The sequence below is a fragment of the Andrena cerasifolii genome, chromosome 16 (genome assembly GCF_050908995.1).
Source record: "Andrena cerasifolii isolate SP2316 chromosome 16, iyAndCera1_principal, whole genome shotgun sequence".
In the NCBI taxonomy this organism is placed as follows: domain Eukaryota; kingdom Metazoa; phylum Arthropoda; class Insecta; order Hymenoptera; family Andrenidae; genus Andrena; species Andrena cerasifolii.
The window spans coordinates 2,102,228-2,117,278 of NC_135133.1; the positions used below are offsets into that span (position 1 = coordinate 2,102,228).

The following is a 15,051-nucleotide window of genomic DNA, read 5'->3' on the forward strand; positions in this document are numbered from 1 at the left end:
TAGGAATTGCTTTCGACGGTTCTCGTCACTTCATTTACAATTCTTACATTAATAATTATTGGTGTAAATGCAAGTACAGGTAGGCAGGTGGCCCACCTAATTTTATCATCCAAAATATATTTACCCTTTTTAATTTAACATCCATTATTAAAAACACTTCCGCATCTTTACCATTCTCCACATACTTTAACATCCACTATTGAAAATACATCCTCAATTCCTGAATATTTTCACGAATACAAACACAGTGCTTTCCAAGAATTTTCAATCTCTATTCAGTGAAATCGTCACAAAATTTGTTATGATACGGTAAAAAGAAATTACGACGCATTTGAAAACACAAAAATGATCTTCATATCTTCATCAAAAATAGGAAAATATTATTATATTATATCCCTTGCTAAACTAGCTATTTAATATTTCTAGAAAATACCTTGACTGAACTTTCATCAGTGAAGAGGATATTAGCGTTCTTCGCACAACATGTAAATCTTGCTCAGAGTGGAAACTTCATTGCTTCCAAAAATTCTTATTCACTAGCAGCCATGATATTCGCAGGAATATTATATAAGAAGGTGAACACGTTGCTTCGTATACCTAGAGTTTGGTCGAGGCACAAGTGCTCGCTTCGAAATGTTTATAAACAGAGTCGTTACGCCTCGAACAGAAACCTCAGGGGTAGAAAAAGAATTCGCTACTAGGGGGGGTCAGTCTGCTGTAGGTCGGGCCACAGTGAACATGCCCCCGATTAGTGCGCGGTGTGGACAGTTTTGGTTGCGCGAAAAATTAAATCTAGTCGATAGATCAGAAATAAATTTGTTAGCGTAGTCATAGTCGGGGTCATTCGCATTCTTCTTTTAATTTTCTATTACTTAAGTCATTCAAGTTCATTTTCGTGTGCTTGAAGAGGAAACTGAAAGCAGAAAGAAAGTTGAAGGTGGACGTTTAAAGAATAACGCGTGTGCTCCAGATGGTTCCAGATATCGAGTCATCATTTTGGCAGCATGTGGTGCGTTTTGATCACGTTTTATGTTCAGCCTCTTCAGAAATACTGTAGACGCTGGTACTTATACTTAGCTTTTGTGTTATTTTAAATATTGCAACATGGAAATGATGTAATTCAATTTACTCAAAACCCTGAATATATATTTACGATGACATTTTCCCATAATGTAACACATATGTAAAATAAGCTCGTTTTCTCTTCAAGTACAAATAATCTGTTCTTGAAGAGGTTAACGAAGGGTTTATCACGAGAATATTTATTTAATGATTAGGACCTTTAGAGGCCCTAAGCACTGAAAAAATTTGCAAGCCCCCTTATACAAGGTGATCACTTGCGCGCAATGTACAATTTCTTAGGCATTTCCGATAATTTAACTAAGAAGTGCTTCGAACAAAAGTTATATTTTAAAATTCAGACAATTTCTATGGTGCCCCGTTTCTCCAGATGCCTTAGGCAAGTAATTATTTTGCTTATTGGTTAATCCACCACTGATCGTAATAATGGTACACTTTTCCAAAGAATGACTCGAATGCATTGTGGAAAAAGTGTTTCCATCTTGAGTGGCAAAGTCTTAAACAATTTCGAAAGTGAATTAGTACTTCATATGATGGTTAAACTTTTATATTGACTTTTATATATATTTATATTTTCTAATTTATACTGTAAAATACTACTTCAAAAAAAAGTTTTTCGAAAGATGTTGAAATGAACAATTTGATGTTCGTCAATATAAAAGTTTAACCATCATATGAAGTACTAATTCACATTAATAATAATAATATAAAATTGTTCATTTCAACATCTTTCGAAAATCTTTTCTTTAAAGTAGTATTTTACAGTATAAATTTCTAATTTCTAATTTATACTGTAAAATATATATGTATATATACATATATATAAAAAAATATATATAGATATATATATATATAAATATAGATATATATATATATTTTACAGTATAAATTAGAAATTATTAATTTATACTGTAAAATACTACTTCAAAGAAAAGTTTTTCGAAAGATGTTGAAATGAACAATTTTATATATATAGTTCAAACACATTAATTAACTATTCAAGTTCACTATGCTGCAATGCTAATTACGGTAGACAACATTTGTATTGCTAAATATTACGTTAGTAACACATCCTGGTACACATTATGCGAGCTAGAATGGGAAGAACCAGCCAACACGGTGGGGATGGGCCTTCCGTGGCCGAGAACGTCCACCTATGTTTGTTCCAACTATAGCATCCCTCTGTATTCGATTCCTTTCCCGATGAGAGTCGCACAACTCCCTAGTACATTTATTCAATCTCCGCAATCATGCGTTTAAGTACTCGAATTTTCCACTACCACGCGTGACATCGAATCAGGTTAAGTGCACTAATTATCGACAATCACGGAAGACTCGCGAAGGATCGTTAAATTATTATCGTCAGGCATGGGCATAGCTGCAGTTTATGGTTGGACACGAAGAAATAGTAATTGGGTGTTCTTAAGCGCGAATTATTTTAAGTGGGCACACCTGAACGGAAAGACTGTCTTGTTTAATCGCTGATAACAGCATGTCAGCGCCCGTTAACTCTTATTAGAAATTATTAGCGTTAGGTCGAAGTCATTGCAAGATCAGGAAAGGAACATTTGTTTGACCGAGTATTAGAGTGCCCCCATTCCTAAGTAGGATGAAAATTTAGTTGGTCATTTTTCTTCTTATTACGCTGCCGTACCTAGTTGAGGCTTTTTAGAATATCGCAGGGATGAAAGCAGGTAAACGCTTACGTATGAAATTTAAAACAATTGTAATACAGTTCTTGAAGTGATATGGTAACTATAATAACAAGCAACCCTCGTAGCATTTATTGTTGGCATTTTGATGGCCAACTAATTCCCAACTTGGGGATACTGTGGGCCAACCAGAAATGCTACTATATGGAAGTCTCAAGATTAGGTAGGTAAAATTAAAAAATAAACCTACAGTATTTACAAAACATTTATCGCGACTGTCGTCGAATTATCTCCCAAGTTCGCGTACCTACACAACCTTAGCACTTGCTTCCATTTACACTTCACTTGTTAAAATTGTCACACATCAATTTTCGAGTACTTCCAAAGACCACTACAGTTTCATCAGAGGTCTACTTCTTGTAATATGAATGTAATGTAGGAAATTAAAAAATAATTTAAAGGAGCCTCAACTAACGACAACCGTTGTAACTATGATACAGTAGCAATTAGTGAAACCTTCAACCACCTAACTAACTCATTAGGTTCGATCTATTACGATGCGCTCACCCTGTATAAGTCCTTGACTATTTAGCTACTATATCGCGGAATGAACACATCATGCGAGCACACCGGAATCGATTTATCTTCGACGTCGATTGATTTATTGCAAATCGAGTGGTCGTATTTGGAAGACTGCATTGAGCAACGTAGCCAGGGCTATCCTCGATTCGTAAATCTTGTTGCTCTTCGTTAGATGCCTGCACGCCGGCGGCCGATAAATCACGTTCTAACGGCTCGAAAAGAATTCTCAAATTGTTTATAATACAGGCTATTAGTGTGCGCGTAATTGCGCCGCGATACGTACGGGTAGCGACGTAAATCAATCAGATATCGCGGTAGTAGGCACTGCGCATACGTACTGGGAGGCTGATAACGGGTGAAGTTTCTTTCCCTGTACATGAATAACGAGAAAGATCGTTGGAAAAGGAAAGGAATCGGATACAGTTGGACACGATTCGATGGTTGATCGAAAGAAGAAACTGATATTTAATGATCCTGCGCGAGGATCCGATATTTTCTCACGAGGTGAGCGCGGCTCAAACGAATGCAGCCGGCTGGAAATTGGTAAAACTGTAGATATCGGGAGGGACGCTTTAATCGAGTAAATAAAGGATGTTTTTAAGGAAATAAGGAAGTTGTTTATATTCGATTTAGTATGCATTGTATGATTTAACTTTACTGAGAGGGGTGGTGAATTCTAGGAAATATTTAGAAATATATACCAGCTTTACATTAATTCAGAGATGACAAGCTGTACTAAGGTAGTATTTATTTGCGTAGGGTATAATAAATTTGATAAATTTAAGGGTGTAGTGAGTTCTATGTTAGCCAGCCTTAGCATTTTGCAAAGGAATCGGAGGACTTTAAGGGGACTAGGCAGTCGATAAATCGATTTTTTTATTGCATTTTCCGAAAGTACTTTCTTTTCTGAATACAATGCCGCTTGGTTTACAGTAAAATTCGCTAAATTGTAGATTTGGCAGCTAAAAACGTCAAGCGGCAACCTATAGCGTCGTCTTTGCCCAGAAAATTTAAATGCGTTTTTCTCGAATATATTTTTCTTTTCTTTTTTTTCTGATTGCGAGCGAATTGAGGTTCAAATCGACTTGGAAAAAATTACAGGATGTGTAGAACATGTGTCATTTCGGCGCTAACCTCTGATATGGTCCGTATAAATTCGAGACTTTCATAAAAAAAATTAAGAAGTCACCGGATTTTGGTAGCACACAAACAATGATGGTGCGCTACCAAAATCCGGTGACTTCTTAATTTTTTTATGAAAATCTCGAATTTTTACAGACCATATCAGAGGTTTGCGCCGAAATGGCACACGTTCTACACATCCTGTAATTTTTTCCAAATCGATTTGAACCTCAATTCGCTCGCAATCAGGAAAAAATGAAGAAAAAAATATATTCGAGAAAAACGCATTTAAAATTTCTGGGCAAAGGCGACGCTATAGGTTGCCGCTTGACGTTTTTAGCTGTCAAATCTACAATTTTGCAAATTTTACTATAAACCAAGCGACATTTTATTGAGAAAAGATAGTACTTTCGGAAAATGAAATAAAAAAATCGATTTATCGACTGCCTAGTCCCCTTAACGGCCGATTTCTTCATTTCCAGATATCTGCCAGTCAGAGTTATCTGGCAGATATCTGGCACATGCCTATTTCTTCACCTCCAGTCTCGAGTTATCTGCCAGTTATCCTCCGGTCAATTTGACTAGAGGTTCGGGCACCGGATAACTGCTGGAACTGCCAGTTAGTGCGTTTCTGCAGTAGTGGGGGAAGTAGGAAATGTGAAACAGAGAACAGAGTTATGTTTGTGGACTGTTCTGGACGCCATTGTATACTTTGCGACGCAAAGCGATTTTAGTTTTGTTGGAAAAGGCGCTTCGACGAAAAAATCGTTTGGAAATGGAAGTGATCATGAATATTAACGTTTTCGAACATTTGGAGGAAGAAGAGGCCTACTTTACTCCTATTTATCTAAAACTAAATTTCTAACAGTAATATGGGGGAAATAAAAGTAAAATGTCATTATTAAAAACCATGGTTCTTTATTTGTAACAGTTTATACTCTTTTGTTTTTAATTCTGCTTCTAAATTTTTCATGGTTAATTCGTTTCTTCTTTTTTTACCTTCGCCATCATCCATTGCTAATTTATGAATAACTTTTTTTGCTACCGATTCATCGATTACTAATTGCTTCTGCAATTGTAATAGTTCCTCCTTTAGCTTTAATAGATATTCACAATTTTTTCCCATATTAGTTTTTTTTTTGTTGTCGATCCTTGACACGTGACTTTGCAAAAATGAATGACAGCTTCACAACGAAGTTGTCGCTTTACCTTTTTTGCGGCGTTGCCGCGTCAACCTTTCGGTCAGTTAACTATAGGATCCAAAAGCGTGAAGAAACACGCGCTACTGCCATCTGGCAGATAGCATCTAGCTGGCCGCTAGCTAACCGGGACTTTGTCCAGGGATGAAGAAATCGGGCGTAAATGGTAGTTTTATCCATGATAATTAAGAAATAACATTAAATTCGATGTCTGGGATTTTGTTCAAACTGGAATATGTTGTAGTCCTCGTAAAATTAGGGGGAGTTTAAGTCATCACTTTGCCGATTTCGAATTTGTTTAAAAAATACCGGGCCTTGAATGTGCGATTTTTGCCTATTTTCGCGCTGTACTTATGAATTTTTATCTCGGAAACTATGTGTCGGATTTAGTTGGTTCATTTTTTATTTTAAAGCGAGAAGGATCCGCCTTCCTGAATAAATATTGTTCCGATTGAAAAATGTTGAGCTCGCGCCACAAATACTGTCTGTATATGTAAATACTAATCGAGCCAAGTAGAGGACAGGTGTGTCGACGGTTTCTGGTAGCGCGCAGTGTGATCGTCATAACAACCACCACGTGTGGAACGTACAATTTTGCGATAATCCTCTTATTAAGTATCCCTTTTTCGAACATTGGTTTATCTCGAACAACAAAAAATCACTTTTATAGCAGCGAAAATTATTTGAAGCTTATTTCCGACAAAAACGTTAAATTGTAGTGGAGTTATATTCTATACACCAATCGATTGAAAATCGCGAAAGCTGCCAAGCTGACCCTATACATAACCTTCGTTTAAGCTTCACTGTACCCGAAAGCCATACTTGCAGTGTGAAGGGTTAAAAATGCAAAACATAGATGAATTCTTCCAAAAGAACAGAGCTGTCCATGTATTATTAATTAAGTCGAAAAGAATGTGCGCGTTAAGGGGTTAAATGTGTGCGCGGCCACTCTGATTGGCCACGGCGCGGCGCGACCACGCAGAGGCGCGCAGTGGCGCGGGCCCGCAAAGAGGCGGATTGACGGGCGGCAATGGCACCCCGCCTAATGAGTTACGGCCCGTCGGGCCCAGTGTAACGCAAAGCCTTAATAAATCTGCGGTCAGGCGGGATCGCGCCGAATACATTTGACGCGCTTTGATGCTCACCCGGTATACCGCGCGCAAGTGCGCGTCCCCCGCGAGGATTTATACCCGTGACGAGATACGGGGTCCTCCGAACACAATATTTCAGCCCGACCTTAAGGGACGAGCGGTTCGACGCCCGAATAAATTTTTATTCGTTACCATCGCCGTGACTGGCCCGATAAATGCTGGCGAAAATACGGTGTTCCTTTATTATTCCTCGTTTTTATTGGCCCCCTCCACAAAATCTCTTCCCTCCTTTTTTTTTTCACACAATCGCGATCTTGACAGGCAGTCGGGGTGCAGGGTGCGTGAAGGAGGTACACGAAGGAGCAAAGGATATTTCGCACACGTGCCAGCGCAAGAATTTATTGCTCCGTCATGTGCACTGACAGCCATGATGTTCCAACGATGGGGAAATCATCGCGTGTAATGGAAGTCGTGTGAGGGATATAGGGAGGGTCTGTTCAGTGGTTGCGCGTAGTATGATTGCTGGGTGAGCAGAATTTAGTGGAGGATCTGTCTATTAAGGGGTTGTACCTAGTCAGGCGGCCGAAAAGAGGCGAATGTTTGTGAATTTTTTTTGAAAAAGCGAACGCGTATATTTTTACAGAACTTTTTGCACTTGAAAGAGCAACATTTAAAGAACATTTGGTAATTTTTTCGTAGGAAAATATTTGCATTTATAATAAAGTAACGATCATGCAAAAATCAGGCGAAAAAATGAGGACTTCAACTTTAAATAGCCGCCATTTTGTTTTAAATTAATATTTCGGAAATTCCCTCCGTTAATCAGTGGGTACATTAATATACTAACGAAATCGTTTTTGTGTTTTGATTTTGGATAATCTGGTTCTATATGGCAGTGCTCACCGCAAAAGCAAATTTTTAAAAAGGCTTCTTAGATGTGGGCTGTTACTTTATTATAAACTTAAATATTTTTCTATGAAAAAATTATCAAATGTTCTTTAAATGTTACTCTTTTAATATCCTCTGAAATTGATACTTTGCCCTGAACCTATTGAAAAAGAAAAAAAATCAAAATTATAAAAATGGCGGCTGTAAAACGGCAAATTTTAAAGAAACTTGATTTTTCGCTGGGGAAAAGAGCCATTTTATTTTTTTTTGTCAAAACAGAAGTTTTCACATACTTACGCTTAGGTTCAGGTCGTAACTAGACATGTTTCACATATGCTGAATTTTTTTCAAATCGACTTGTACCTCCGTTTTTTTCGCAATCACTGCAAAGCAAAGAGGAAATATGATTCCGAGAAAAACGCGTTCAAAGTTTCGAAAGAGGAGTTAGTCTACCTGCGTGCGCGCAGAAACGGTTTACGACGCGCTCGACCTTTTCGGCTGTAAAATCTTTAATTTTGCGAATTTTAACATAAACCAAACGACATTTTACTCGGGAAGGGTGGTACTTTGAAAAAATACGACAACAAAAAATCGAGTTTCTGACTGCATAGTCCCCTTAAGTGAGAGTGCCTTTTTTGAAGTTTTTCGCATGTAGGGTGGAAATTTGTGGATTTTCGGTGGTCAAGTATTAATTGTGAGGTCATCTTCTTTTTCATGAAATTGTTAGTACATATTAGAGGTCTGCATTCGGTGGGATTGGATAGCACAGATTGCGTAGTGTATAGTGCCTCTACGAGCTATAGTGACTTAGGTGTGATACCCTGCTGGGTACGGGCCGCTAAACGTGCCCCCACTACTACCTCTTGCAGGACTGTGTTTAGGAAAGACCAGGTCAAAACCTGGGCCCTAAAGGATAAAATAAGTTATTAATATAAAATAATTTATATTGCTACTGTTGTAATGCAGTACATATACATATACCTTACTGAAATGGATTTGTATTTAATATGTGCTGACAATGAGACAATTTTTAATAGCCAGTAGCAAAGCTTAATTGGTGTCTTTTAATAATGATAAACAGTATCTTCAATTTCTGTTTTATTTTATTAAAATCGAAGTTGTAACACTTAATCTATAGGGCCCCGGTTTTGTCCTGATCCTCCCTAAACACAGTTCTGCAAGAGGTAGTAGGGGGTCACGTTGAGCGGCCCCTACCCAGCAGGATATCGGTTAAGACCCCGCTGAGTGACCTCATACCTAAGTCACTATAGTTCGTAGAGGCACTATACTTGAGTGGTTATAAAGTAAATACCTTTGAAAGTGGAAGTCAGCAGATGAGGATTCTGCCACTTACGACAGGATCCTACTGACCCAATATCCACTACCTCAAGGTACTAGCACCCAAAATGTAACTGAATATTGTCTCCGAGGTGATACTTCGTCTCCAACTGCTTTCATGTATTAAAATTCATGGCACAATCGAGGGTAGGGAACATTTTAGAGTCAGGTAGAATTTGAAGAAAAATAATTTGAAATCTCATCGACTATGCGTGTTCTTTTCTAAACATGTCTGGCTACAGACAAGGAACTTCTACTCCTGTTAACTCCGTCCTCGACCCATCGTCACACAGCTATGAGTTCGAATGAAGAATCGTAACGTTGCCTATCAGGAGAAACCTAATCGTCAAAAACAAAGATGCTCCAGCATATTTTAATCACGAATTACGAAGAGTCTTAAAGCAAAGTCGTAATTGTTGGAGTGCCAGTGCTAGACTCGTACCTCGTCTATGCTTGACCTCCAACATCTCTGAATCTCACCCCACTTGATTCTCAATCACAGACTCAAATAAACTACTCAAAGTGATTTTTCTCCAGAACCACTCACATGGAAAGAATTTATCCTCTAATTTTGGATCTCTTCCCTCCCGTCTCCCCTCATTCCACGAATTCTGCGCACCAGGTACCGAGCATTCAACACAAACCTGCTCCATGGTGCTGACGAACAAGCTCTCTGCATCCTTGCGCAAAGTCCCAATGGATGGTAGCGATTTGTTTCTCCTGGAAGGGAATCGAGCCCCTCCAGTTTCTAGGCCAACGAGGCCAGTCTACGCCCCGACAGGCGCGATCTCGTTTTTCGATTAAAATTCGATATAGCCTGATAACTGTAACTCAGTTCGCTGCTCCCAATGAAGAAACGCTTCACGTGCGTATACACACGCGCCAGCCTTTGCGCAGCAAAACCGACGAAGGAACCGTAAGAGACTCGTCCATCGGCGAAAACGCTGTCTGTCGATCAACGTCGTTCTCCCGAATCATCGTCGCATTAACAGCTTAAATGGCCGTTTCAGGCTCTTAACTCGTGGCGGAATATTCTGACGATTGGCATTTAGGGCAACACGGGGCGGAACCGAGGCGAAAACGATACTGTAAATTGGATTAAGAGCAGACGTGAATGGCGGAGGAACCAAGTCACCGCCGATAAACGCGAATCTGAATTATCGATCGAATAAAATTTGACTCGCTACCCGTGCCAACGGCGTTCGTTAATCGTATTTTTTGCCATTTGCGTTGCACGGGGTGTCCCAGATCGATATGTAGGTACCTACTGATTCGTTAGAAAATAGAAGTGAAAATTCATTGCGTCTGTTCCGAAGTAAGGGGGAGGTTTAGTGAATGTCGGTGAATTAATTGCTCTTGAGATATTCAGGCTTCTGATACAAAGCTTTATGAGATTACATATATATTTGTACGTTCTAAAGAGAAAGTATCTCCTTTTTTCAGGAAAATTAAATTGGTTAGGTAGGGTAAAGGACCCAATTACTGACACCTAACCAATTACTGTCACCTTAAGCTATTTTACTTAAAATACCGAATAAATAAACTATAGCATATAATCTATAGTATAGATTCTAGGTTGAATTACATAATTCTTTTTGTGTATGACTTTACGACGTTTATTTATTCGTTACTTTAAGTAAAATAGCTTAAGGTGACAGTAATTGGGCCCTTTACCCTATGTGTTCGAAATTTCCCTGAAATGTTTTTTTTTTGAGAGTAGAAGTCGGCAGATGAAGTTTCTACGATTTCGTTACTTCCGTGACAGAGTTACCCTCTTAACTGTCGCCACACCAGTTCGTAATGATAAAAGTTATCCCCACTAGGAAGCTTGAACCAGACTTTGCATTTACTACATGTTAAACTTCACTTCCTGCACGTACGGCGTCCCCTTTTTCTCTCGTTCCTGTAAAAAGTTCTATCAATTCAATGTCACAGATAAAAACCATAGACCTTCGCGGTTCTTTTTTATTGTTACTCTGAATGGCGTGAAACGTGATATAAATTGCAAAGTTTGTTCCATAAGATAATATCGCGCTCGTTGAGCACTCACATCTTTTTAATATATTGGGAATGCTGTTTTGATGATGTAATCTTTCCAAAACATCGGTTGCTGTGTACCCGGTAAATAGGTGAGATGCGGGTCGAAGGAAAACAGCCTGATATTGGGAATCAGGATGCTGCGGCTCTATCTGTGGAACTTTCCAGTATGGTCAGTCGTGCGACACAGTAACTGGATTTCGGGTGCGTGTAGCACATTCGGCGTGATTTTAAAATTCGCGAAAGGCCAGCAACCTGATCCCGTCGTGTCAACTGAAAGAGATCAGAGTCGAACCGAAAGTGATCTGGTCCCTGCTGGGCTGAAAGGCTTTCGAATCCTTTACACGCCTCTGGAAACGCGATATTCCTTCGAAGATCGCCAGGCACTTGTAGTACATTCGCCTCTATTTTTATGTGGGGCAATGCAGGAAGTTTCTCTTTACGTGCGAATATAGTTTCAACCCTTATCGTATGTAAATGAAATATGATTTTACTTATGCGGTGATTAAGTAATTTTGTTCCTCATCGTTAACCTTTCATGCAATTAGTAATTGGTACCTATTCAAGAACGGGTAGGCTTAGTTTTGTTAAAAATGTTTGCTTTTATTGTTTGTTGTCATTTACCATGTCTCAGGTAACAAATGGATTCTACTTCGAAAGAAAGCTTCATCCTATGTGAACTTTTTGACCCATTTCCGCAAAATTTCAAATTTCTGTCGCTATCTACACTTCTTTGAATCACTGTCACTACATATTAGCAGACATTTCTAACGTAACATGGTATGGAACCAGAAGCTGCCTATGATCATTTATATATGGTTGTAGACTAAGGTAAATGTCCCAATTAGCGATCCTGTAAGATCTACGCGCACGTTCTAATATATTTACATATTAAAAGTATTTATCGCAGTTACTCATTAAGGGGTTATGCCTAGTCAGGCGGCCCAAAAGAGGCGAATATTTGTGAATTTTTTTTGAAGAAGCGGAAGCGTGTATTTTTACAAAACTTTTTGCGTTTAAAAGAGCAACATTTAAAGAACATTTGGTAATTTTATCGTAGAAAAATATTTACGTTTATAATAAAATAACAAGCGACATCCAAGAAGCATTTTTAAAAAATTGGTTTTACGGTGAGCATTGCCATTCGGAACCAGATTATCTAAAATCAAAAAACAAAAAAGATTTCTTTAGTATATTAATGTATCCTCAGGTTGACGGAGAGAATTTTCCGAAATATTAAGTTAAAACAAAATGGCGGCTATTTAAGTTTGAAATTCTGATTTTTTCGCGTATTTTTTGCAGGAAAAAATCAGGATTTCAACTTTAAATAGCCGCCATTTTGTTTTAATTAAATATTTCGGAAAATTCTCTCCGTCAACCTGAGGATACATTAATATACTAACGAAATCTTTTTTGTTTTTTGATTTTAGATAATCTGGTTCCGAATGGCAATGCTCACCGCAAAAGCAAATTTTTAAAAAGGCTTCTTGAATGTGGGTTGTTACTTTATTATAAACTTAAATATTTTTCTACGAAAAAATTACCAAATGTTCTTTAAATGTTACTCTTTTAAGTGCAAAAAGTTTTGTAAAAATATACGCTTCCGCTTCTTCAAAAAAAAAACACAAATATTCGCCTCTTTTCGGCCGCCTGATTAGGTATAACTCCTTACTAGCCTATCACATGGCTCTTTTTCCATTATGCAAAACGCCCCTTTTTATGATGAAATTGTTCGAATATAATTATTAACAATAAATATATTATATGGTGCACGTGTATCTATTGTTGACCTCCAGTTCTCTCTCCGTCCCAAATAGTGACCTATGTCGGACCGGATCAATGACTCGTACATAATGCGTGGAATACCGTGTAATTGATCGGGACATGCAATCTAATGTTCCAATTAATGACTGCATCGACAAAGGATGTTCATGAAATAATTAGTACAAAACAAATTAATTTGCAACAGTTTTAATGTTATGATCAGATTTAATAACTGCCAAAGCATTTTCCAATTGTTGTTGCGAATAGTTTTTACGTCATTTATATTCTTTAGTCTTTACTAGCCATCACGGTGTAATTGACAGGTATTCCGACTCTGTACCTTTTACCCCAGCGATTTTGTGTGCCGATTTCTGTTTAGTTCCCCTGGCCGCCGCGAGAGGCGTCGTGACTTAGAAAATATATACATATGTGTTAATGAGATTTTAATGGTATTACTGGGCTTGCCAGAAAAGTCCTGCGCGTAATGGAGGGGGAACATGCCACGCATGCGCGTGATGACGCTGTCATTTGACTGAACCTTGGCGTCGATTGGTTTGACGTCACGGGGTCATCACGCGCATGCGTGGCGTGTTCCCCTTCCACTACGAGTAGGAATTCCATACCAGGCCTGTATATATATGTAAATGCCTTTACAACAACCACGAAATCTGCCGACCGCCAGAAGAACTAGGACGAAAAAGTCACACATTCTGGACAGGAGTCGGAACACCTGTCTATTACACCATGCTAGCCATCTTTACTTATTGAGGTTATGGTGCACAACTGACAAACACGTAAGATGGAAACATGACACGGCATCTCGTGTCAATAATAGGAATTCATACATTTTAGGAGTACCGATTATTGACAGCCATAATTATTACGAATTTAATAAAAAATTCAATGCAATTTTTTTAAACAGAAAAATTACAATTATTTTTTAACTTATTTGAATATATTTTTCTTACATTAATATACTCGTGCAAGAAATAATACCTAAAATTTGGCCGTTCTTAAGTTCGGTAACAAGAAACTACTTTTTCACGGCTTTGTCGCTGACGCACGCGGAAACATTTATTAATTACTTAATTATATGTTATGATATACATTAGCGAAACCATCAGCAAGATACTTTGCATATTCACGAATCGAATTCAATGCTTTTAACGCCCGTTTCGAACCGAAAAAAATTCATATTTAAATATAAATGATAAAGTGTCAATAATTGGGTCTGGGTCGCTAATTGGGACATTTACCTGATTAAGTGCCCCTGAAACTATTTTCGCACTCCCTGGTTATAGATGCTGTATAAGAATTCTTAAAATTCAAAGGTAGCAGCTTTCCATGAAAAGGAAGAAATGTCACAATGGTATCAATTCTATACAATCGAATTTCAGATGCAGTGCACAGGACCTGATCTAACATTCAAAGCCATGAAAAAAATTTCTCACAAAATTCCAAAATAGTTCTTCATGTAGCTTCATCAACTAGTCATACCACCCTAGTTGTATCAACTAGTCATACCACCCTAGTTGTATCAACTTAGCCAAGCCACCCCAGTTGTATCAACTTAGCCAAGCCACCCCAGTTTACGACCCTAGTCGCGCCAGCCTAGTCGGCCTGCCTTGGTCGCACTGCCCTAGTTGCGACAACCTATCTGCAATGCCCCAGTTACAACCCTAGTTACACTATCCTAGTTGTGCCATCCTAGTGGTGCTACCGTTAGCTGCCCTATGTCTTCAGAACTGGCCTCCACAAAATCTCCATTGTTCTTGAGAGAAATTAATCCAAAGAAGCGTACGAAGCTCCTTCCCACGATTTCGCGCTCGGAACAAAGCTCAAAGAGCAATCGGAAGTTCCGTTGGGAAGGATCCTCGTCCTGGCGCGAATTTCACCGTTACGCGACCCAGTTTCCGGTGTACAAAGACACTGGGGCCTTACTGCCCAAAATTAATTTCCGGGCCGACCTTCGCCTCCATTTCCACGAAGGCGCTCGACGGAAACGTGGAATTCCACGGCCGTTAATGGAACAGACTCACCGAACCAGATACTGGGTTTTTTCCCCCCGTAAACCCGTGGTGTAGTCCACGGTGTGTTGGTTTTGCCTTTAATTATCCTTTTTGCAGTACCTCCTCATTTGCTCGTATTGCTTTGTCGAATTTCTCGCCGATTCATGTCAGCCGTTTTTACGAATACCTCTTTGAGATTCATTTTTTTTCGTGCAAAGTAACACTGTTGACGCGAATCTGGACGGATGATTGTCGGCATTCAGAGATTTTAAGACGGAGGTGGTGTTTT

The 15,051-nt window shown here is 38.7% G+C and overlaps 1 protein-coding gene across 2 annotated transcripts in view; it reads right to left on the reverse strand.

Annotated features, from left to right (window-relative positions):
• LOC143377874 (uncharacterized) overlaps window positions 1–15,051 on the reverse strand; it is a 247,871-nt gene that overhangs the window by 126,768 nt on the left and 106,052 nt on the right. The window contains exon 1 of one of the 2 annotated variants that reach the window (XM_076829673.1): window positions 434–556. The exons of the other annotated variant lie outside the window; for it this stretch is intronic. The gene's annotated coding sequence lies outside the window, so the exon portion shown is untranslated. Of the gene's footprint in view, window positions 1–433; window positions 557–15,051 lie in introns of those variants that run through there. 2 annotated transcript variants of the gene reach the window in all.